Source organism: Phalacrocorax aristotelis, chromosome 3, assembly GCF_949628215.1.
Source record: "Phalacrocorax aristotelis chromosome 3, bGulAri2.1, whole genome shotgun sequence".
Classification (NCBI taxonomy): Eukaryota; Metazoa; Chordata; class Aves; order Suliformes; family Phalacrocoracidae; genus Phalacrocorax; species Phalacrocorax aristotelis.
The window spans coordinates 111,604,246-111,628,136 of record NC_134278.1 but is presented as its reverse complement, the minus strand read 5'-3'; the positions used below and the strand labels follow the sequence as shown (position 1 = coordinate 111,628,136).

General features: G+C 42.1%; 1 long non-coding RNA gene across 1 annotated transcript in view; it reads right to left on the bottom strand.

The window, feature by feature from the left end:
- Nucleotides 1-438: 438 nt before the first annotated feature.
- Nucleotides 439-23,891, bottom strand: part of LOC142055305 (uncharacterized) — a 36,441-nt gene continuing 12,988 nt past the window's right edge. The window contains exons 2-7 of the long non-coding RNA XR_012659894.1: nucleotides 17,399-17,507; nucleotides 16,896-16,996; nucleotides 16,302-16,343; nucleotides 2,308-4,197; nucleotides 1,444-1,503; nucleotides 439-795 (exon numbers count right to left, since the gene is read on the bottom strand). This is a non-coding gene — a long non-coding RNA (uncharacterized LOC142055305). The remainder of the gene's footprint in view (nucleotides 796-1,443; nucleotides 1,504-2,307; nucleotides 4,198-16,301; nucleotides 16,344-16,895; nucleotides 16,997-17,398; nucleotides 17,508-23,891) is intronic.

The window sequence follows — 23,891 nt, the reverse complement described above, 5'->3', positions numbered from 1 at the left end:
AGATCATCTAGAAAAATAACCTGCCTTGGCCTTTTATAATTATATAGTAAAAATCAATGCAGTGCTTTTGTCCAGTGGGAAAACAAAGTGATCATTTAAAGATGTGCTAGTTAGGTGACTGGCAGTGAAATTATATGTAGTATGGTGAAGTGTAATTTATATCTTGTAAGGGTTTGATGCTTGTGTTCATACATGCACTGCTCAGTTGACAGCAGTATAACTCTGTGCAAATATCAGCATGTAGCAGTCGCCAATGCAATTCACATTTATTTGGAGGGAAAGGTCTCTGGGGTTAGGAAGAGAGTTCAAGCCCCACATTTAGTTTGAACCTCACTCTGCAGCTGGCTCCCACATCACTGAGATTTCCATCTATCATATCATATCATATCATATCATATCATATCATATCATATCATATCATATCATATCATATCCGTCTTTCCTAGAGAAGAAGCTGTCCCAAAGTGGCTAATCACTGTCACATCTGCTCTCGGTCAAGAGCCAGTCAGGGATTACACACATCTAACTCATTTAGACAATTGCATCAAGTATCTCCGTTGATGGACACACACCAAATATTTGGCTGCAAACAAGGAGATGCTTCAGGCAGAAACACTCACAGTGAGGCCAGGATTTCAGAGAGATTTTAAGCCAGGATGCACCAATGGTCCCCTCCCCAGCCCAGTGGCCACCACACATTCCTGCCTTTCACCCACCCTTTTGCTGGTGTCAACTCAAGTATTCCTGCAGTCTCACAGTCCACAGGGTGAAAGAAGTGATCCAGTGAAAGATAACCTGACAACAACAAAAAATAAAGGTAAGTCTCAGCATCGACAGGTGGTCTAATCCCCAGCACTGCGCGATGCCACCAGCCCGTCCAAGGCCACGGTGGATGAAGGACTCTGTAGGTAGGGGCAGGAAGGTGGTAGGATTTCTCCCTGCAGTGACAGCTAATGACAGGGGAAATTGTTGGAGAGCTGTGGCCACAGCCATGGAATGACAGGCAAAGCACCCAGAAAGGGGTGAGTCAGGAGAGCACCAGCCAGGTGTCACATCAAGAAGAATTCCCAGAGGACCAAGCATGTGTACAGTTTTTTCCATTTAAGCCTCACATGAATATCTGTGACTGCTTTTCCTACTGTGCATGCTGTAAAGAAATACTTCTGCTTGTGTTTTACCTTAGCCTTACTGAAATAACAGTGATTTTACTGTAGCTTGTAGCTATTTCTTGTCCAAAGGGTGTACTGAAGTGCAGTGAATCTGCAAGCTCTGGATCACCTTCAGAAGTGCTCAAGCCTGCACGGTGTTTTCCAGAGCATCCAAAGGGTACAGGAATGTGCCCCAAAGAAGTTGCATGAGAGATGGCATTGTGGGGCAGAAGAAGAAATGCATGTAGTGCCTCTGTCTGGACCCTGAGAATTTGCCGTGTCAATAATGTCTTACACAGAGGCAAGCTGCAGCAGGAGGGATTTCAGCCTCTTAACATCAACATGTCGAGTCAAGCTGAAAGCAGAAAGAATACTCCAAATGTTTATTTTGAAAATGAAATTTGATCTGCCCACAGCCAGTTTTGCACTTGCTTTTCTGTTGACACAAGAGGGTCAATATTTGCTATTTTCTGGCTCCAGTGGGCTTGCCACAAATACATATTTGCATGAAGCTCAGCTCTACCAAGGTTTCTTGACAGTGAGCCAGAAGAGCAAAACTGTACTCGGAGGTTTTATAAATGAGTGGGAAACCCCTCCCCAAACTACTAATTCTCATGGACAACTGTTTTGAGGTACTTGCCTCACTTAAGTACTCTGTAAATATGGCTTCCAAGAAAAAATGCTGTATTTTAATTGTAGATGAGTCTGAGCTACACCATAGCTTGAGTATCGAAACAAACTTTTGAAAAGATTCCTGTGAATACAATTCTGTCAAGCAGCGTTGATGCTGCAAGCCAGGATCAGCTGAAGAAATGTGGATTACATCTGCCTCATTGAATCCTGTTATTATCATTATTCCTTCACAGCTCATTTTTCCTTCCCAGTGTGAGGTTCTCCAAGCACAGGAATTCACCGAGTTTCTGGTAACTTGCCACGCACACTAACAAAGCTGGAATTTATCACGGCTTGTCGGAGCAACATTGCAGCCGCTGCACTCACAGTCCCTGCTCCTGCATGCAAAGTCCCCAGTCTTACAGGCAGGCACGGCGAAGCCGCACATTCAATATTGCCACATTGCTTATTTCCTCCTTCCCCAAAACCCATTACCTGCACCTTGCCTTTTTTCACTTGCCCGCCTGCTTTGGTGAGACGTACTTACATGATATAACACTCTCCACAGCAAAGGCTGGTGGTCTTCTCTCCCCTCCTGCTGCCTATTTTCCATAGGCACAGCTCCATTTCCCTTGTTGGGTTTTTCCACTCATTCCTGCACCCTGTGGTGGTAAACACTGGCGCTGCAACTGAACCGGCTTCTAACAGTTGGGGCTGGCACCAAAGACAATGTAATACTGTAAAAAGCAATTTTGACAAGCACCAGAAATATCAATTTATTGTGTCCTACAGTGGGCATTCCCCACGGCTACTAGCTTTTCTACAGGTTTATATAAAAAGGAAAATGCGTAGCCCCAATCAGCATTGCCTCCTGTCTTGTCTGGCAAAGCTTGTGTGATGTTAATGTATAATTGAGCAGCTGCATTTCTTGAAAGTTTCACCAGCAGCCTCTTTAGTTCATTTTTCCATTTATGAAAACATATGTTTTTTAAATGTCATATTATCACAGGCTGTTGGTGTTTGCAGCACATCTAATTCCACAGAGGTGGTATTTGGTTTGGCTGTGGCTGCCCATCACAGAGTTTGCTAATTCTTTTTTTTCTCCTGGCGGTATTAATGAGCTAATGGCTTGCCTTCATATTTCTGGTGCCTTTGCTGTAGCATACTGTGGAAGGAACTACACAGCTCCTAAAAAGTGCTAGAGACCTAAACTAGTCATAGAAGAGACTACACACTCAAAATCAACTTATCCTTTCTTTGCCTCCATAAGAGCTTCTTTGACAGCTCCTGAAGACAAGGCAACTCCTTCCACTAGCTTGCAATACGTTGAGTTTCTTTTGCAGACATCCAGAATTGGAGAATGAACACTTCAAAACTACTGTGTCCTGTTGCCCAGCTTCTCTGTTCATCTCTACAGAAGAGTGAAGTGTGGGCAAATAAAATAATTATTAATATAGGCAATTTTAGATAAGGACTAAGATTTAGCACGACTGAAAATTGCTTTTAGAACTTTAGCTCCATAGACTGCCATGGTTTCTCTTCATCATGCACTTAACTTTATATTAGTCCCTTGTGTTTCTAAATTATCTGTTGGAAAACCCGGATGAATGTGCTGGCTGAACGTGCCCAGCAATCAATATGTAGTACGCCTGTGATATTTAAAAACCCTGCTAACATTAATAGCCCATATGTTCTTGGGAAGTTTGCCCATACTCCGTAAACTTAAACAAGAAACATGGTGGTAGTTTCGGGCTGAGGAACTTTAAGAAAGGCTGCATACGTTCTGACATATTTATACAATGTTTAACGTAGGAGCTTACAAATAACTTCAGATACATGTTGTACATCTCTGGAAAGACCAGCCATATCTCACACCCATTCCTTCCTTAGCCCATTTTATAGCCCAGGACCAGAAAAGACGAAGTTATACCAAACCTTATGCTGGAAAGGCAAAAGACGAAATTGGACTTAGGGTCCGGAATTTAATACAATACTCTTAGCACTGACAGTCCTTTTGTAACACCAAAGCTGGAAAACAGTGTTCTCGGCTCTCTGATGTTCAGCTTTTTTCCTCTCTAAGACGGGATTAATAGTACTTACCTATCCCACAGACATGTTGAGACAATTTGTCTACCACATTTTTGAAGTCCGCATCTGAGAGATGCTTTACAAAAGCAGACTATTATTAAAAGCACAATCCTTTTGGAAAAGCATTTAAAAATAGTAAGTTGTATATTCAAGGGCATTCTGTATTCTTTTTTTTCCACTGCTGGTCTTCATTGTGTATTTCTTGTATGTTTTAAGAACAACATGGCTGCAAAACAAATAACATCTGCCCAAGAAATCTTCTTTCAAACAAGACCAAAAAACCAGGCAGAAGAAACAGAAGGAGGTCTTTGCCATCTCTTGGGTCTTTCCTTTCTCATCAGGTACAAACCTAGAAAATAATAAAATGGAGCACCATAAATCACAGGAATCTGCATGGCATTGTCTCACTTGATGCTTACTGCACAGAACATGCATTTTATGATTTTTAGTCACCATCTTTGAGTGAGTAATGATCCATTTTGTTACTAAGGATCTCTACTAGTGGCAAATTAATGTATGTGGATTCATTAAGCATGTTTTCCTTTGAATATGTGATTGTTTCGCTTCCCCCTCCTCAGAATGCAAACAAATACTGCTGTGCATCACTGCAGTGTGGATCAGTGGGGTTCTTCCAATCTTACAGGCACAACCAGAAAACCAAAAAATGGCATGGACTTTTTTTAATACAAGTTAAATATATCTCAAAACAAACTACTTTGTCACACAGGGCTGGATTCTGATCTTAGGAAAAATATGAAGGAAGAGTAGTTCCACAGAAGAGAAGGAAATTATTCTGTATGTCCCCTAGCAGGGGTGAGGCTTTTGGTCCTCTGAAGATATTTAATATGTATGAACCTCTTCCTGCTTCCATCTCTTCCCTGCACTGCCCCACCACCAGCCCAGACTACACTGGCTCCCCCACTTGATGCTTTCTGAACCAATAGCTGCCTCTCAGCTACCACCTCTTCACCTCATTTTCCCTGGCCACACACACTCTCATTTAGGGAGATTTTTACTTAATGTTTTATAACTTATACAACAAGGCCTCTCTCCTCCAAAGGAAGGCTAGAAAATGTAATTGGTATATTTGCCCCTGACCCCAAATTAATATTGAAAACATCTGTCGAATAACTTCATAGTAAAACCTAATGAAACCCCCCTCAAACAATTTTCAGTTTCTGTATGTCTGATGTGACTTCCACTGTTTCGAGTGGAAAGACAAACCACAACAATGAGCTGATAACGCATGGTCAAACGTGGCTTTGAATTTCCTGCCTGAACTGTTGCTAGCTTGTGTCAGAAATTCGGTACTTATGCAAACAAAATACAAAACCAAAAAAAGACCCAGAAAACCAACAAATCCCCTTTCATCACATTTGCTACAAATCTTTTAGTACATACTCTGAAGATCAGAACAGTTCCTTGGGTAAGTTTGTAATCAGAGTTTTACAAGGTGTATTTCATTTACTTCAGAGAGAAGAGCAACTCCATCGGAGCCCTTCTGGCCCGTCAACTGCATAAATACCTGTAATTAGATTTGCTTTTTTCTTTTCCTACCCAAGACATTATGAATCCACCAGAAAAGAGCAGTCCCAGCCCTAGTCAATATAATCGTTTGATGTTTATGTAGCATGCCATTAATATTTTGAAATTACTGGATCTCAGATCTTCTTATGAACAAAAGACAAATGACATCTCCCCATCAGCATCAACATGAAACACTGAGCTTTTTAAATACCATTATTCCCCCATCCTCTGTTTCATTGACTATCTTAACAGTGACTGTACTGATGCATTTAAAATTACTAGGGAAAATAATTTCTTGGCTGTCACTTTACCAAATTTCACTGTGAAATGTGTTTTTATAACTCTGTTATGAAACTCTGGAAGTAGGGAGTGAAGAGCAAAACCAAACCAGGAGGGATACTGAGCTGCTGTCACTGTCCAGCAAAGCAGTTTGCTGTGGTTATAGTTCATCTGATCCTGCTCATTTGGGACCTGCACAAATGTATGAGCTGAAAGACCAAGAAGCAATAAGGAAGCTTTCCTGGGAGAACAGAGCACCCATGTGCCTTCCTGTGCTTTGCAGCTGCCTGCAAGCAGAAGTGAGGATTATTGAAGAGCAGCAATTGCAATTTTGTGATAGTGCTGTATGGCACAGCCATTTTCTTTCATGTTAAATTCAACCTGAGGTAAGATGCTGAAGAGTCGGCAACTATGACATGGAGCGTTAAGTACTACATGCGGTTTTAAGAATGTCACTGTCACTTTTTTTTTCAGGAAGACATATACACATTAGCAAAAAGCAAACTCTCTTACTATGAGAAACACCTAAGCCACTGTTTGCCTAAACTCTATTATTTTTAACTTCAAGCTCCCAAACCAGTTTGTTGTCTTAGAATCTGATTTACATGTTACAATGAGATGTACAAGCAATTATGAAAAATTTACTGTTTCTTGCTATATACTCTTGCTTCATTATTTCTAGCTGTTGAATTTGGAATGACTTGGTGGAGTGAACAGATTTTCCAACAGGTAATTGACTTCAGGAGAAGGGCTGGAATATTCTAGCTGGCTGTTACACTGGGAATAAATATCCTTCCATTAATTAATCGCTTTGGGGAGAATTTTTCTTTCTGAATAAACTCATTATTTTTAAACATATGACATTTAGCTGTATAAATAAGCTCTAGAACTGTGATTTAAAATGTGTGCTAACTGCAGGCATGGCATGCCATGGATAGCAGAGCCTCCTCTGCATTTTCTGGAATGACTTCATCTTCTGGTTACAAAGAAATGGGGGCAGGGAAATGAACTGGCTTGTGATTTCACCCACTTATTATCAGGATTTATTTACTTGCATGACACACACAAGGAGACATTGACTGTGTACCTGGAGAGGAACAAAGTGTACCCAAAGAAAACACAAGCCTACTCAAAGAGGACAAAACCCTACCAAAGCCAAAACAAGATGCAACAAAGTAGTCTTGCTAACACAGAGATGCTCCCTCAGGTTCAACTGAACTAGTTCAGCAAAAGCTATTCAAAGCTTATTTCATTTTAAAAGCTGGCTTTTACCATATGAGGCTTGGGCAGATGTTCTCTTCCAAATTTGGTTTTACCCATGTTGCTAACAAGAGGTTACAATCTCCCAGTTAATTTTGTCTCAAGTGAATTGAGATTTCTTATTAGCAGAGCTGGGTGGAAGTCTGCTTCCAATGGAGAAGCTGATTTAACTGAAACCAATTTTTTTTAAAAAATCATCCCACTAGTAAAACAAACACTGAGTGTCTGGTAACACTTTCTGGCTGCAAGTCCAAAAAAAGCCAAAGAAAATAAATTTTCATAGAATCATCTATTAAAATGTGCAACTCATTCCTGTATCTGACTATGGGAATGGGGTTAGTCCTAGTACCTACTGCCACAAAATGTGGTGGCAAGAAGTTTATGTTGAGGTCAGGAGATAAAATACATTGACGAAGGGTGGGTCCATTCTTTGCTGGACCATGATGGTCCAGATGCTGATGTTAAAGCTTCTGACTGCTGAGAGGATGCACATTGATGCACCTTCTTTAAGCATTCGCTAACAGGCACAGTCACCTACAGGGCATTACCCTGACCCCAGCAGGGCCATCTTTATCCTGCCAGAGTCGCTCTGCATTAGTTATTCAGAAGTACCAATAAATGAATACTGGCTTTGGACAGTCTGGACCACTTGGCTTTTGCCTTTTCTCTCTCTCTACATTTTTCTAGTCTTCTTACAAAGGAAGACTTCATATCCAAACAGTCCTCCACACCTATCCAGGCTGAATTCAACACAAGGCACTCTTCTCCAAAAACAGTCCCTGCCACTCCTACCAAAGAAGAAATGCCATGAGGAACAGTACTATTAGTACTTCATTACGTCACACAAGTACTTTCCATGCGTGGTACACTAGTCCACAATGGACAGTAGTGCACATAGTTGGCTAAGCATCCAAACTTTTTATGGACAAGCAGACAAGCAAAGCACTTGATCCACTGGCTGCAAGTAGGCATGGAGCCATTAAAAAGTCTTAGCCTCCTCAGGTATTAACGTGATGCTCCGGAGTGTACAATCAGAACAAATGTTAACATAATTATAGTTTTTTTTAGGGGTCCCATTTTAAAGCAGCATTTTTCTGGTAACACCTCTTCAACATCTATCCTACATTCAGCTACTCATGAGGTATTAAACTGGGCCCAAGCCAGTAACAACAGCAGAGCCGTCCCGCCTGGCAGTCCCAGCAGTCTACTCCATCAGTTCCCACAAGCTTATTGAGCAACACGTATAGGAAGAGAGCTGCAGCTGTAGCTCTGGCTGCACTTCACTCAGAAGGTATGTGTTCACCATTCCAAAAAACCCAGTGTTTTATTAAAGCACTAGCTAAAAAAGGGGGGAAAAGAGAAAGAACCAAAAATTCATTGAATTAGTTTAAACTTTTTTCAGTCACTGGGGAAGCTCCAGTCTGCATGATGACTACAAAGGCAATGCATCTAACACCCTTGCCAAGCAATTTGAATGTGACTGTACAAGATGAAAATTCAAACCTTTCCTACTTGAGCTATCAATCAAAGTGAAGCTAAAATTACAGCTTAAGAAGCAGGTATACATGTTTTAGTTAGCAAATGAGGCAAGCAGGGCACATTATTTTTAGTTGCAGTGATGAGGAAAAGAATGAAAAATGGATGAACGGAGGAAAAATTGCGCGTCTCCGTTTGGCTCAGGATTCTGAAGTTTTAGCAAACATTGGCAGCATTTGGATACAATACATCTAATGGCATCCAATGAGTCTTCTTGGACTGAACTATTGCTGTGCATGTAAGTACAATTGTTTTTTAAATAAGCTAGAAAAGAGTGATTGAACTCCCCGCAAACTTGCAAATTAATTGTGAACCGCTTTTTTAGGCAAGCCCATGGGACCAAGATGTTTGTAAAACATTGCTTTCTTACCCAAATCTAAAGTACATCAGCATGCATTTTCTCATTGACTCCAAATGCCTTTCAGCTGAACCCACAGAGAATTTTCAAATTACTTATGACAAAATCTGGATCAACAATGAGCTGATTTTCTTTCTTTCAAATTATGGAGACATTCTGCCCAAACACAGCCATCATTCGTCTTCCCTAATATCATACAGTAACATGCCAGTTGCAGGACAGCTAATTGGAGTCTTTAGTCTGGGCCCTTGGATCCAAAGTTAGCCAAGTTTCCATTCTCTGTATTGGATCAGCAAAACAGCTTCCCTTAACACTGGATGATGGAAGACGACATCTAATCTATCTTGCAGGTACACTGAATTCATTGCTGAACATATTAACGAAAGTCACAAATACATTCCTGCCTACCAAGAAGCCTTAATTTCAGCAGGGTTATGATTGCTGTTATATGTGTTTCCTAAAGGCTGCTTGGTAAAAGTGCTCTCCTATACAGTTTTAACTCTGACCTTGATGTATGTACAACACCACAAACACAGTCACAATAGTGTTAGGAATCAACAAATTCCTGCGTTGCACGAAGTGCTGGGAGAAGACCATGACTGTGGATGCCAGAACTCTGTCCTGACCTCATCTTTTGGCACATTTCACTCCAAAATCCCGATCTTTTGCCCTGGCTAATGCATATTCATCCATGACAGCACTGAATTCAGGTCACAGAAGCTGGACATTTTTGATAGAATTTGATTTAAACTAGATTTGTCCTGGTAAACTGCTTATCATAAATACTGCAAGGCTGCCTTCACAAAAAGATGTAGCAAAAACCTTTTTGCCAGAGACAAAAGGTCACCTATGAAATGTAAGCTGTTTCTCATGGTAAAACAATTTCTCTTTTGCTAATGTTCAGTGGAAAAGAAGAAAAAGACTCAAGGGCACTGCTCAAACCATTTTCAGAATAATCAGCCCAACAGAATTTGAAGCAAAAGTTAGCCCGTCTCATGGTATCAGAATTTTCTGAATGCTATTCTCATTGTTTTGATGAATGGGGAGGAGAGGGATCTCTTCTCCATTCCATATTTCTTTCCCCAAAAGGAATAATTTCCCAAGGGAATTATTTAATCATAAATTGCAGCCAGTAACTCACTGAAGACGGAAAAGGAACCAGTCAGTAGTGGAGAATCAACTTTCTCACCCCAGCAAGGAACTGAAACAAGAAGCTTTTCTTCTATTACTATTTAGCCCATCCTGGGGTGTGACTCATTAGTGCCTTCATGCCTCATCAGGATGTTTTGGTCAGTCTTCTAATTTTAAGAACAGTCTGATCCATTTTTCTGTTGTTTTCAGGGTGCACACTGCATTTTCTTGCTGTTTCTAGCACTCTCCTAAATGCTGGAGGTGCTTCAGGTTCAGGACTGTGATACAGGGAAAAAAAAGGTCACTGAAGAAAAATTAACAGCTTTGGTGAGTTTTTCTTCCCCAGCAGGAATCAACTCAAAATTTTTGTTAAAGCAAAAGTTGTAATTTCTGAGCAGCTGTGGTCCCATGGGTGTGAGCGAATTCAGCAGGGCAGGAGGGTCCTGCTGGAGAGGGTCTGGAGTATGTGCGGGCTGTGACCCTGAGCACAGAAAAAGGCCCCAGGCTGTGTTTGCAGAACAGAAACGTGGGCAGGTTGGATCGCCGGTCTGACAAAAGATGGTTTCACTGAAGTGCAATGTGTGCAGGAGAGTTTGGGGTTGGGACAAGGCAATTGTGTTTACCAACTTTGAAGGGCTTTTGAATAGGTTTTCAACTCATGGGCTGAGAGATTTCAGCCACAACTGGCAAGCCTCCCAGAAAAAACAAACTTGTCCAACGACTCTTAGTATAAACAGGTCCTCTCCCCACTCAAAGCAACCCAGCAAGCAAAGAGCATGGGCAACACAGGAAAGTTTGAGAATGAAATCAGAGGCAGGAGTTGCTGGGGACTGGAAAAGTGCCAGCTGAGAGACAAGTAAACTACCTGAAATAAAGTCAAAGATCTCCATTACGCAACTCCTCGCCCCCGTTCTATCCAAGCATTGTATTTAAAATGTTTCATTATCTTCTGGAACCTGGTGAGTTTATAGCCTGGATAACAACTTTGACATCAATTCTCACAGCTTCATGGGTCTTTTGTCCTGTGTTGCCTTTCTCTGTGGAGGAACAAAGTGAGTGTAAGCAGGATCTGGGTATGGAGAAGGAAAAGGAGGGGGAAGTGAGATGCAGATGTTTGATAGCTTGGAGAGAAGAAAGAAATGTGATGGTCAGAGAAAAGAAAGGTCTGATATGGAAGAAAAAAGAAGGCAGAATAAGGGCAAGCTATTGGACATGGCAAGAGTACCCCAAGACATGCCCTCACAAGATTCACAGGTGCTGGCCGCGAGCCTGATGGCTGAAAGCCATGCTGGTGAACATGTGTTTGGAGGTGGGTCAACCCAGGACACATCAGCGCCAGAGAGGAACATTCCCCATAGTGGGCTGTACTGATTTAAAGACCAATGCAGAGGCTGCCTTGGGATTTTCTGGCTGAATTGAGTCCTCATGGTTGTAGGGAAATTCTGTAGCTGAGCTTCTCCAGCCACAAACCTTAATATTAATTGTTATGTGCATCTCCTGACCATGTTTTTCAGCCTGGAAAATTAAGAGATGAGGAAAACAAGCAATGCCATGCTATGCTCCACTGGGTCTTCCCCCTTAACATGGAGCGTCACCAATGCCAGCTGCGATGAACATGGAAAAGAAAATCTGGGCAACTGCTATTTCTACTGCAACCAGATTATTTGTGCCCACTGAAATATTACCTCTGATACCACCAGAGCAGTTTGCTTGAACTCATCACAGCTGAAAACAGATTGGTCCCTCAGGAAACAAAACTACTACTTGCCTCTCTGCCCTAGCTGGATTCTTACTTTTGGATGTTTTCACGCACTCCAGAAATAAGCACTATTGTAACCAATTTCTTTCATATCATGGAGTCTGGTACTCAGTGCTTGCTGCACTCAGGCCCTGCTTTCATTTTAATCTTTTTGCCAGGCTGTAACCACTTGGTTTGAATTGACCCCGATTGCTCTGTCCAGCCTGAAATATTTTTAGAATATTTTCAGCAAAATAGTTGATCTGTTTCCAAAGCAGAAGCTTTTGTTTGCAATTCTACGCCCATAAGACCCGTGTACAAGCAACTCTGAACCGCATGCTCTGGAGCAAGGACCTGTCACTGACACGTAATTCATGTAAAAAAAACAGGGAGTGGAGTGGGGGAAAGAAACTGCAAAATGAAACCTCTTCCTTAATCGTTCACACAAGCTCCATAGAAGCTTCTAGTACAAATTCATATCCCAAAACTTTACCCATGTTTGGCACATTCCTGTGTTCTCTGATGCTCTTGTGGAAAAACACAGAGGACTCTGGGGAGTCTGTAGCCAACAGACAGCTAGGTAGAAAAGAAGGAAAGAGAGAGGGAGAGAATTTGCTTATGAGAAGATAATACTGTGCTACACACACACACTGCAGAAATGCACTTGTTGTATATTCACTGGCTTTTACAAGCACACGTAAAGCCAGTACTATGATTACAGTATGAAGCAATCAGCAGTGTTTAACCCTCCCCAGTTCCACCACGTATTTCACAGCACGTATTTCCAGCAACAAGGAGTTACACAGGCAGCCACTGAGCTGAAAACAGGGATCAGTTGCTCAGACATAAGACAACAGGCTACAGAGGGAGATGTATGTACCATGTGATCTGACTTGGAGAGACTATCAGGAAGAAAAGAAATAATAACGAATTGCAGTACTTCAGGCTTTTCAAACCTGGTACAAACATTAACTGATGTGATTAACTTGAAGGCAAATTCCAGATGACAAGTGTAGGTTAAGAAATGAGCACAGAGAAACATTTAGCCAGCAAAAGGAGAAAGGAATTTGCTCTGAAGGAGGACTCTGTTGGCCTTGAAGGGTCAACCCGCTCTGGTGCATGCCTTCAGACAGATACTTCTGGGAATCTGCTGAGAAGCTGAGCAGAGAAGTGGGAGGTTACAGGGGCCATAGGCCAGGCTCTTTTGCCAGCCACTGGAACAAGCAGGTTTCACATTTTGCTTTTCGGGTAAACAAAAGGTCCTGGACAACGAGGTTGAAGAACCTTTGAACTGCCATACTGCTACAGACAAATGACCTATTTGGTCTGCTTTCCTGGGAACATCTGTCCTGAACTCATAACTCTGTGTGTTAAGGGAATCTGACATCATTAATCCTGGATTAATTACACACACACACACACACACCCCCACCCACCCACCCACCCACACACACACACACACACCCACCCACACACCCACACACACACCCACACACACACACCCACACCCACCCACCCCCCTGCAGAAGGAACGTTCTGACTTTGGTGTGCTGATGGAGTAGAAAGCATTACCACCCTTGACTCCCCATCACCAGTGGCTCCTGTATAATGCTGGTGTTTCTTCCCACAGTAAATCTCTCTTTCTCCTCCCCTTTTCCTGACCTAACAGTGACCTCTCTATTAGATTAACAGTACTTCAGCAGAGTGTGACTAATCGGTTTGCACACTACATTGTCAAGAGAGGCATGTGCAAGACAGAAGAAAGGAAGAACACACTGATGGTCTGATAATCCCAACACAAACAGGAAGGGAGGACAGATTAATCTGTAAAAAATACAATATGTTTGGAGCTGAACTCAGTAAAAATTCCTACTTTGCTTTATTCTTGCTTCTTCTATGGTTTCACAGGTAAAAGTCCACTTTTTTGCAGAGACATCTGCAAAAAATATTTTGATTCCATGCCCATTTTATGATGGCTATGAAAGAAGGTGGAGGGATGGAGAACAGTCTAGTAGGAACTATAAATTTATATGAAACATAATAGATAAAGCTGCATAATAACTGATTTGTCAGCTTGACAACTGTCCTGGAAAGATAGAATTCATAGATTTAATTCAGGTTGGCCTAAACTTATTTTCAGTTTTTCCTGCCAAAATGAAAAAAAAAAAAAATTAAAAATTCTGAAAAGCATGAGAATTTCAGTCTGGAATGGAAGCCTGAAGCTGACTTCCGAACCGTGGCTGCTGAGCAGAGCTGCCACGCTGCCAGTTTTTGGCTTCTTGCCTAATGGTCACCAGAAAGAATTTATATGGAACGCTGTCACTAATACTAGTCATATTTTAAATATTTGATCAGCAATTAAATTTTGACTTCTCAAGAACTGACAACTAATTCACGCTCTGTCCCAACAAACTTGGTGTTATTGAAAACATGCTAGGCCAACAATACCAATAATGTCACCAGCATGGTTTCTGTCGTGCCAAGAGTTATATTAAAAAGAAACCCATGCATAACTGGGAATGAGAAACATATGTAGGCGATTTAGACATACACACAATTGTTTGGGGGAGGTTTGTTTTTTTTGTGATGTCTTCAATTATGAATCCACGGGAGATCGGTGGAAGTATCAAAATCATCATAATGAAAAATTTAACTTCCTAACTGGTTCAGGCAATAATCATGACAACAAGATGCTGCCACATCCAATCTCGGTGAAAAAACCAAATGGTAAGCAGTCATTGCATTGCTCATCAGGCTGCAACCTTCTCCTCTGAGTCCAAATATCGGTAGAGACAAGTAAGAATTATATACATGATCAAAACAACCAAAAGAACTGAATATTAAAATGAGAAATTTTGCTTTACTAACTGCAGTCACTTGTCAGTCTACTGGACTTTTCACTTGAAGATCAAAACCTTATTAAAAGCATTAGTAAATGAAGTCCCAGAGCCCTCCTATGGGAAAGGCATCATAAAATCCTATTTCTCACTTCTGGTCAGGAAACTCGAAGATGACAGACATGGTCTACAGTTAATTTATTTCCGCTGCTGTGGTCCATGGGCTACTTCTAAGGGCTCCAACTAAAGATAAGCATGTTGTGTGATTTTGGATTATTTTGGCCCGATTAATCTCTTCCATGGTCTTTGCAACAACACCGCAGTGTGCAGTTTGGAGCTGAAAAATGTAAGTATCTGCCATTTCATTGAATGATCCACTGTTACCTGACTTTTGCTTGCCTCTTCCAAGTCCTGTCAAGGGCTGAGCCCTGGACAAGGGAATGCTCACATCCCGCATATTCCATCCCATCTCTATTACTTCACCCACTTGTGTCTGCCTGCCTTGTACTGCAAACAATTGTCCAGGCTGGTCTAGAAAAATTAGACTGTAGGATTGCAAATGGCCACGCAATAAAATGAAAGTTTGCATTTGTATTTCATACTATAAAATCCAAAATGGAGCAAGCGGAGTCATAAGGAATTAAGCACTTTTAGGAATGTGAATTACTGAATAAAGCCACATTTATACCTAACTATGCTTCTAACCATTTCCTACTAATAAAGACTTTCAATATTAATTTTGAAGTGTGGCCTGCCTTTTAAAGGATTCTCTATAGCACATGAACATGGATGGCATACATGCACAGACATCTGTTTGCACCCTTGTATGTCTTTTAGCACACACATGCTTTCATAGAAATGAATGACAGTGAGACAAGAGCAACCTCACAACAGTGTGCAAACCAGCGTCTCACTGACAGGGTAACAGTTTCTCACCTGCACACAGTCAGCAGTCCAGGGGTACTACCCTGCCTGGCAGTCTGCAAAATGACAGCTCCGATCTGACAAGGGACTACATAAGAACAATTGTGGTTGTACACATGAGTTTTTTGCTTTGGTATCAAAACCTGGTTTTGGTGCTCCTCATTCTGTCAAGCCTGTGGGGAAACACTGCAGAGGACCTGTAAGCCCAGGCTCAGCTCTCAGAGCCTAAGTCTCTCTCCCAAAGCCCAGACCAAATTACTGACAGCCATTTAAAAGTGCAACAGCTTTTTCCATTCACACACAGGTCATAAAACGCATCAAGAGACAAATCAGGGAGGGCCCAGGACAACCTGCTTGAAAGTCTCTCCAAGATTGCCTGGCAAACATCTGCCCTCACTCCCTCCCCTGAGCAGAGAGAACGTTCCTGAAAGCTATGGCAAACACAGCGTCCCTGATCAGACACCGGTATCATCAGTGTTATTTGTGACAGACACAGACCCCCAGGCCAGATTACCCCTGCCCAGTACCAAAGAGAAGAAGATAGCATCCCTCACCCAGGATGCATACAGCACTGGCTTGGTCCTGCCTAGTGCTGTGCATCCTTGGCTGCCAAATTCACAGAGGACTGGAGGCACGCTGTCAGACCATTTTAGTCTTTGGCCCTGTGCTGCTACCACTAAACTTTTCCTTACTGTAGGGCTGGCAGCTTTTGGAATCTCCAGTTCTGCGGGGAAGAACCTAGACATCCTCTACTGTCTTTACCTCCTCCTCTGCACCATGAGCTTTCCCCATCTTCTCAGTAAAGCCCAGCGCTACCCCTTCTTTGTTCCAATGCAATCAGAGGTTTCTTCATCTCCTCTTACCTTGGTCTTTATGCAGCAGATTCCTCATGAGGAAAAGCAGTTCTGGGGACACAAGGGGAAATGAGACAGAAAATCACAAAAAGTATTTGTGAATCAGCTAAATGCTGAAGGAAACAACAAATGGCAGAGGCTTTATAAAGAGCAGTGTAACTGGACAGACTTGCCTGCTTTGTTAATATTAGTGGTAGATAACCCTGGAAAAGAAGGCTGTAGGTTTGAAGACTATCATGGGCCACATTCAGAAAGATGTTAGAGAATATTTGGTAACCTATCCCTCTTCTCTTTCTCCAACCATGGCCTAACACCCAAGATTTAAGCACTCACTTAAAAATAAGATCACAAATTGCTTAACTTTGCAGAAATGTAAAAGCAGTACATAGTAAGCCAGAGACAGGGGCTAAGGGGAGTGACGGGGGTAAGACTGTTGACTGGAGGGAAGAAAAGCCCCAGGAGCTGCTGGGCCAATAGCAAGATAAGGGCGCAGAAAACTGATCAGATAGTGCTGCAGTTCAACACAGGGTGAAACTATTAAAATGGTTGGAAAAATAACAGCACAGAAAGCTTGCCCCAGCACCCTTCTCCTGTGCTTCCCACCTCCACTGGTGATGGCCGGTTTTATGCTCCTGCTGAGTTGAAGGGCCCAAGCTGCCATCCGAATGGTTTCCAGCAGAATGTGCAGGTGCTGAAGGACATATCTTAATAAACAAATAATTCATTAACTTTGACTAATGCAACCAGATAGGTGGTGCAACAAACCTTTTGTTTGCAATGAATATGACATGGTGCCTGTTTAAACAACTTGCATCAGGATTCAAATCCCCATCTATTGCTAAACCAATTATACTCTAAATGTAATCCTTAGGGCCAAATTTTCCATACTAGATGAAGTTAAGAGTGGGGAAAAAAATTCTGCATTGTTCCTATGAGCAACTGTATGTTTATATCCCCTCCAAAGGGGAGACCTGTTTGAGGCTGGAGGGGCACAACCTGAAACTCACTTCAGCCAAATTACAAAACAGGGCTTTCAGGAATCAGGCGCACTGAGAATGTTCATGGGCTGCTTTTTACAAAAAAATTCTGTGAACAATGACATTTACCTTTATTTTGCTCACTTTAGGTCCTTCTTATTCCTGAGCTGATCTGTTCACTCTGAATTCACCTGTGGGCCAGCCAAGCAAAAGCAGGAGAGTAAACCATGCTTCTTCACTGCAGAAAGAGAAAGTACACTCCCAGTTTGCCCAATGCAACAGAGGTAGAGGGATTCAGCGCTAATACCCAGTACCCAATTGGTGCTAAAATTTCTGCAGCTGAACCTTTTTTTATTATCAATTTTAATAAGGAGAAGAGAGCATGACTTTATCATTTCCAGCATCCACTTAAATGCATGGCACACATACTTTGCAATAAACAATAACTTTATAGTTCTTTCCTAACTCTCACATCTCTGTGTCTGTTCTCCTTTTGCACTTCCCAAGATTAAAAAAGCTCCGTCCCACTCATTGTGCATGTTGTATGACAGGTGTTTGCAGCGAAAGCCAAAATTACCTCATATGTGCCAGTCCTTCCAATGAGCACTTACACTGTGTCAGCCTCAGGTGGTGTTGAGTTATATATTCTGCCAAACCACAGATGGACAGAGCATACCTGCAGTCTTTAATGGGTCTGCTTCTTTAACATATTAGGACAGCTTTGGTTCACCTGTGCTGGTGCTTATGTCTAGGATAACCTCAGGATCTTAAGCAAATGCATTTCAAACCATCTCTTCAGGTAGCATCTGATGAGTCCCAATGTACAGCAGCTTGTGAGATCTTATAACTCAAAAATTTACATATTGACACTGGAGAGGTATTGTGTTTTAATGCAGTAGTCCTTAGTCATGCACAATTTTCCTGCACCACCTACCCCAAAGGCCAAGGTAAAATTTGATAAGCAGAATCCTAATGAGTCGACTTTCCACATTTTTACATTAATGGCAAGTTTGAAAAGGTCCAGGCAAGGTAAGGTTTTAGGAAATAATTGTTTAACAGTGTCTCTGGGTTATTATGTTTCATTTGTTTAAGACGACTAGGCAAGAAGGTAGATTTTTACCTGATCTTCACATCAATGTTTTCATCTGATTGCCTTCCAATCAGCTGCTATATGCATTACGTATACACAAACACATACACTTTGTTCCAACAAAAATTATTCCATCATTGTGAGGCCATTTTAAAGTCACTTTTATTGATATTTCAATCTGAAGCCTGTAAATCAATGTCCCAGGAAAAGACCCAATTCACATTCTCTGTGTTGATGCTGCCCCCATTTCTGCTCCTGACAGGTTGTCAATTGCTGTAAATCTTCAAATACTCAGTATTTGCACTAGGATTTGAAAGGATACTGTGATATACGGTTCACTGCACCGTACATCACATTGACTTTGTCAGCAGTTATTTCTAAAGCCAGGCAAAACGCTGACTGCGGTATCCAAGCTTCATTTCACAGAAACTTGAAGTCCCTTTTAACTCTTGGGTTTAAATGGATCAATTCTACCTCTAGTGCAGCCTAGTGTGGTTTTGGGCATCCCCAGATTAAGTCTTACTGTTCTATGCTTAAAAAGATGCAGCCTACTTTTTCCCCCAGGACTAATCACCACAGTGTGGGACAGAATTATTTACTTTTATGATTTTCTTATAGGAAATTCCCAGCCAGTGAAAAGTAAAACAACAGAAGCAAGCCAATGAAAGTATAACTACATTCATCTTCAGTCAGGTAATCTCTAGACCAAAAATATTAAGGAATTCTCAGTCAATGCTCCCCTGGTACTGCAAAAAGGGAGCCAATAAATGAGGGCCATTAAGAGGATCAATAACAACATATAGGGAAGAAAATGGTGTTAGCCATTACTTTGTTGAAATGTTCTTATGGTACCCTCTAGGGTTTCTAAGAGACACCTATTTTGCTGGTACTAAAGAGCATGCAGAAGACATCTGCATTACAAAAGATTTTACAATAAGAAACCTGAAAAAAATCTCATCACTTGTCAAAGGCAGGAAACATCTTAACTCCAGTAAAATCCAGAGGACAGAAGCATTTGTATATTTCATCACATCCATCAGCTGCGTATTGCTCTAGTCAGGGAATCCTGCCCCTGCCTGTAGTCTGTCATTGTGTTCAATTTATCCAGCACGGGGTCACTTTATCTCATTTCTTTGGTTTTCATCACATTTCCTTACTTAATGAAACTAGAGAAAAGTGACAGGTACATAGGTACTAAACAGCACGACTGAGCTGGACTTCCAAAGGGCTCAGACCTTCTGATAACGTTCTTTTCATTTAGTCGGCTTGGTTGAGGAAGCAGCCACCTGAGAAGCCCCTGAGTTTCATCATCTATATCCTTGGAGATGGCATAGCCTTTGCTTTTATACAGTCCAAAAGGGATATCCATACAAAGTGATGCTAGAGGGAACGACACCTTTCTCACAGTATCCCCAAGACCTCACCAGTTTGGTGACCCCCGTTGGCTATGGCACTGGGCTTGGAAGGGTGAGCTGGTTCTTGGACCTGGGACAACGCTGCCTGGAAAGGACCTGTCTGGGTGACCCAGAGGCCAGGCACAATACTGGGTGGCTAACGGGGAGCCCACATTTCATTCTGAATTATGGAGTTCTTCCACTTCAGTACCTGTAAGGTTCAGGGGTTAGTATTAGAAGTCCCCCTACTCTTTGTCCCTGCCATAGGGAAAGTTTTTAGAACAGTTTTTGGCCAAATTGTGGAAAATTAATCCTGTAATAGCACCAGCCACTTGAGGTAGAACAGAAACATCCCTGTGGTTACACAGCTTCCTAAATTCCCCTAGACTGTGGCTGGGAGGAACTGCACAGGCATCCATTTGTCCCCAACACAGTTATCTACTCACCTGCAATTATGAGCCATTTTTAGAAGTTCTTTATAAAATGGAAAATGAAGAACTCAAAAAATAAAATCACCTCACTTACCTGTGCTGTTTAGAGCTTCCCTAAATCTGTTCACCCCTGTAGGCGAGGTAAGCCATGAGTGAGTTTGGCACACCTCTAGAGACTTCATAAGGTGAAAAGGTAGAGAAGAAGCATAAGTGTCATTTCTCAAGTAGATCCAAGCAAGACCAGACACTTGAGGTACAGCCACTGATTTCAGTCAGTAGCACCTGGCCAACAGACATAGGGTAAATGTGTTGCCAGTGGTGTCCGGTCCATGAGTCATCTGCCATTATCTCTCAGGCCTGCACTGAGCTAAAAACAGATATAACAATATGTAGGAAGCAATATGGGAGAAGAGGCAGAAAAATATGACATACAATCCTTTGCAGTATATTACAGTCATACTGACTTCAGGGTCACTTAGTGAAGCTTTGGCTGGGTAGGTCTCTGACCCCAGCAATAGTCCTCCTTCAGCATTAAGCACAATGCAAAGCCTACTACACTGCAGACTCTCGCATATGTATATAATTGTCCTAAATTGAATAGGCCCCCAACAGACATTAAAAAACACTTGATAATTAAAGTGCATATGATGCTCCACAGCTCACCACCTCCCAGTCATGCCTTACCCATCCTGCCAACCATAATTTAGTCCCAGTCTTTGCTTATGTTTCTCATGCCTCTACGTTTTCCAGCATACTGCTCCCATTAATTTTACAAGAGCTCTGCATAGGTCTGAAAGTTGGTCTATGTTGAATCAATTACATTAATAGGGCCAACAGCACGTGCAGCTCAATTTTTTTTGTAAGCTCAAAAGCGTAGTTTTGTGTCTGTTTGCCCTCTTACCCTCTTCATTCTTTATCTGCTACAATCAAATTAATAAGCAAGACCTCCTGAGTCCTAGCTCTGCAATTTTCACTGCAGCACTGGGCTACACTGACTTCACGGGCTTAGTCTGTTGTCTGGCCATGAAGGTCTGCTTATCTGCTCAGGGATCCAGTCTGCAACCTTGATACTTCACACCTTACTGCTTTCACTTATATGATCTATAAAATCACAAATGGGAATGCAAAGCAAAAAGAAGCTGTTTTGAGACCTTTGAAGTAGCTGAAATATCTTGCAAGGGGCAAAAAGTTTTTGTGGGAAGAAAAACCAAGGAAATTGAACAGATATTTGGCAGTCTTCTGTCAACTAACCAGGCACTGGAGCAACGCGTACAAAGAATACCCATCTGAGCTGAATTTCATTTATTGGTGAGCTTTGATTTTAGTCAAGAGGAAAAAGGGAATCTGAGAAAGAGTTAAGAATTTCCTTGTCTGATTGCTGTTGACCTTCCATTAGTCAAAGAAAATGAAACGGCTTATAACGGGATCTTGTGGTTTCTAAGGGTCTAGAAAAGCCATTTTTATGAGGTTGCAGCTAGATGAGACTGATGAGTCATACCTCACGAAGAAAAAAAAATGCAAATTTGCAAGCAGCCACTTCCAGGGTTGGGGACTGTGAAGGGTCTCCTGGGGCCTCCCTCGCAGAGGAGTTCTGCCAAGGGCTGGGGAGCAGGTCCACACTGGACTCAGAGGGGCAGCCCAGAGCTGCTGGGGATGCCGCCAGCTCATGTGCACCCAGCGTCCAGACCACAAGTGGAGCCACGCTCATGAAAAGGGTGAGGAGGAACAGAGAGGGTGCTTCTCAGCATGTGCTTGGATTTATTTGCAAGAAACCACATCAGACAGCACAGCAGCCATCACAAAATGATGTTTTTTCTCTCTCTTACTATGGTTTGCCATGGCATCCATAGGAAATTATCCTAACACCCAGAAGAAAATAAAAAAGGTAAAAAACCAATAACTCCCCCTGCTGCTACCATCATTACCATCAAAATCATGTCAGAACCCCATGCTACATAAAGTTTTGGATAAGCAGTACAATTTCTGTTGAATATATTGCATGCATCAAATGGTGTGATAACATTTACTTGTGGTTGCTCTAAGTATGGTATCCATACCTAAAAATTATAATTACTCTTCTAAAAGAAATTTCTTTCTCCTCTACTTTTGTTTAATATCTATTAAAAAGCTGGATCTTTTTTTTTAGGGGTGACTTAATACAACAACACTCCAAGGATGAATGTGAAAGAGGCCTTGAACTTCTTAACTATTACAAAAAACTTCAAATACTTTTATAGGAGTCAGCCACTTCAATTCAACCAATTTATGCTGGTGACTGGGGATCAAATCAAAGGCCATAGATGCTAGTAGAGTCATGCAAAATCAGGAGTAGCAGAGTTGCTTGAACCATTAATCATAGTTATTACACATTTAGCCTAAGTTTTGTTAATGGATCATTCACAATACGAATTTCTTTTCTAGAAATACTGATTAAAGAGCTTTCACAAAAAAAACCAAACTCCAAACCCTTCAAACTACTCTGGTTCTGAACTCCCTACTTTACTATTAAAAATGTAATAACCATGATGTGTGGTGACTCAGCTATTGTATGGTATCTTTTCTGCTCTATGAACGGATGATTATTTAAGTAGGAGAGCAGCAAATCACAGAACGGTTGAAGTTGGAAGGCACCTCTGGACGTCATCTTGTCCAGCACCCCTGCTCAAGCACAGTCAGCTAATGCAGGTTGCCCAGGGCTGTGTCCAGTTGGGTTTTGAATATCTGTACGGAGATATGTTTCTAGGCAACCAGTGCCAGTGTTTGACCACCTTCACAGTAAATAAGTGTTTCCTCCTGTTCGGATGGTACTTCCTCTTTTTAATTTGTGCCAATTGCCTTTTGTCCTGCCAGTGGGCACTACTGAGAAGAATCTGGTTCCCTCTTGGTTCCCTCCCATCAGGTATTTACACACATTGATAAGCTCCCCTCTGAGCCTTCTCTTCAAGCTGAACACACCCAGCTCTCTCAGCCTTTCCTCATATGAGATGCTCCAGTCCCATAATCATCCTTGTGGGTCTTCACTGTACTCTCTCCAGTAGTTCCATGTCTGTCTTGTACTGGGAATCCCAGAACTGGACTCAGTGCTCCAGCTGTGGCCTCACCAGTGCTGATTAGGGGGAAGGATCACCTCCCCATCCTGCTGGCTAAACTCTTCCTAATGCAGCCCAGGATACTGTTAGCCTTTTTTTGTCGTAAGGGTGCACTACTAGCTCATAGTCAGCTTGCTGTTTACCAGGACCCCCGAGTCCTTCTTTGCAAAACTGCTTTCCAGCCAGTTGGCCCCCAGCATTGCTGAGAGCATTGTTGCTCCCCAGGTGCAGGACTTTGCATATCCCTTTTGAACTTCATGAAACTCCTCTCTGCTCATTTCTCCAGCCTGTTGAGGTCCCTCTGAATGGCTGCACAACCCTCTGGTGTATCAGCCACTCCTCCCCATTCAGTATCATCTGTGAACTTGCTGAGGGTGCACTCTGTCCCATCATCCAGGTCATAAATAAAGATGTTAAACAGTGTCGTTCCATGTGTTGACCGTTGAGGTACACCACTAGTTACTTGCCTCCAGCTGGGCTTTGTGCCACTGATCACAACCATCTGGGCCTGGTCATTTAGCCAGTTTTCAATTCACCTCACTGTCCACTTATCTAACTCCTACCTTGTCAGATTGTCTATGAAGATGTTACAGGGGACAATGTCAAAGGCTTTACTAA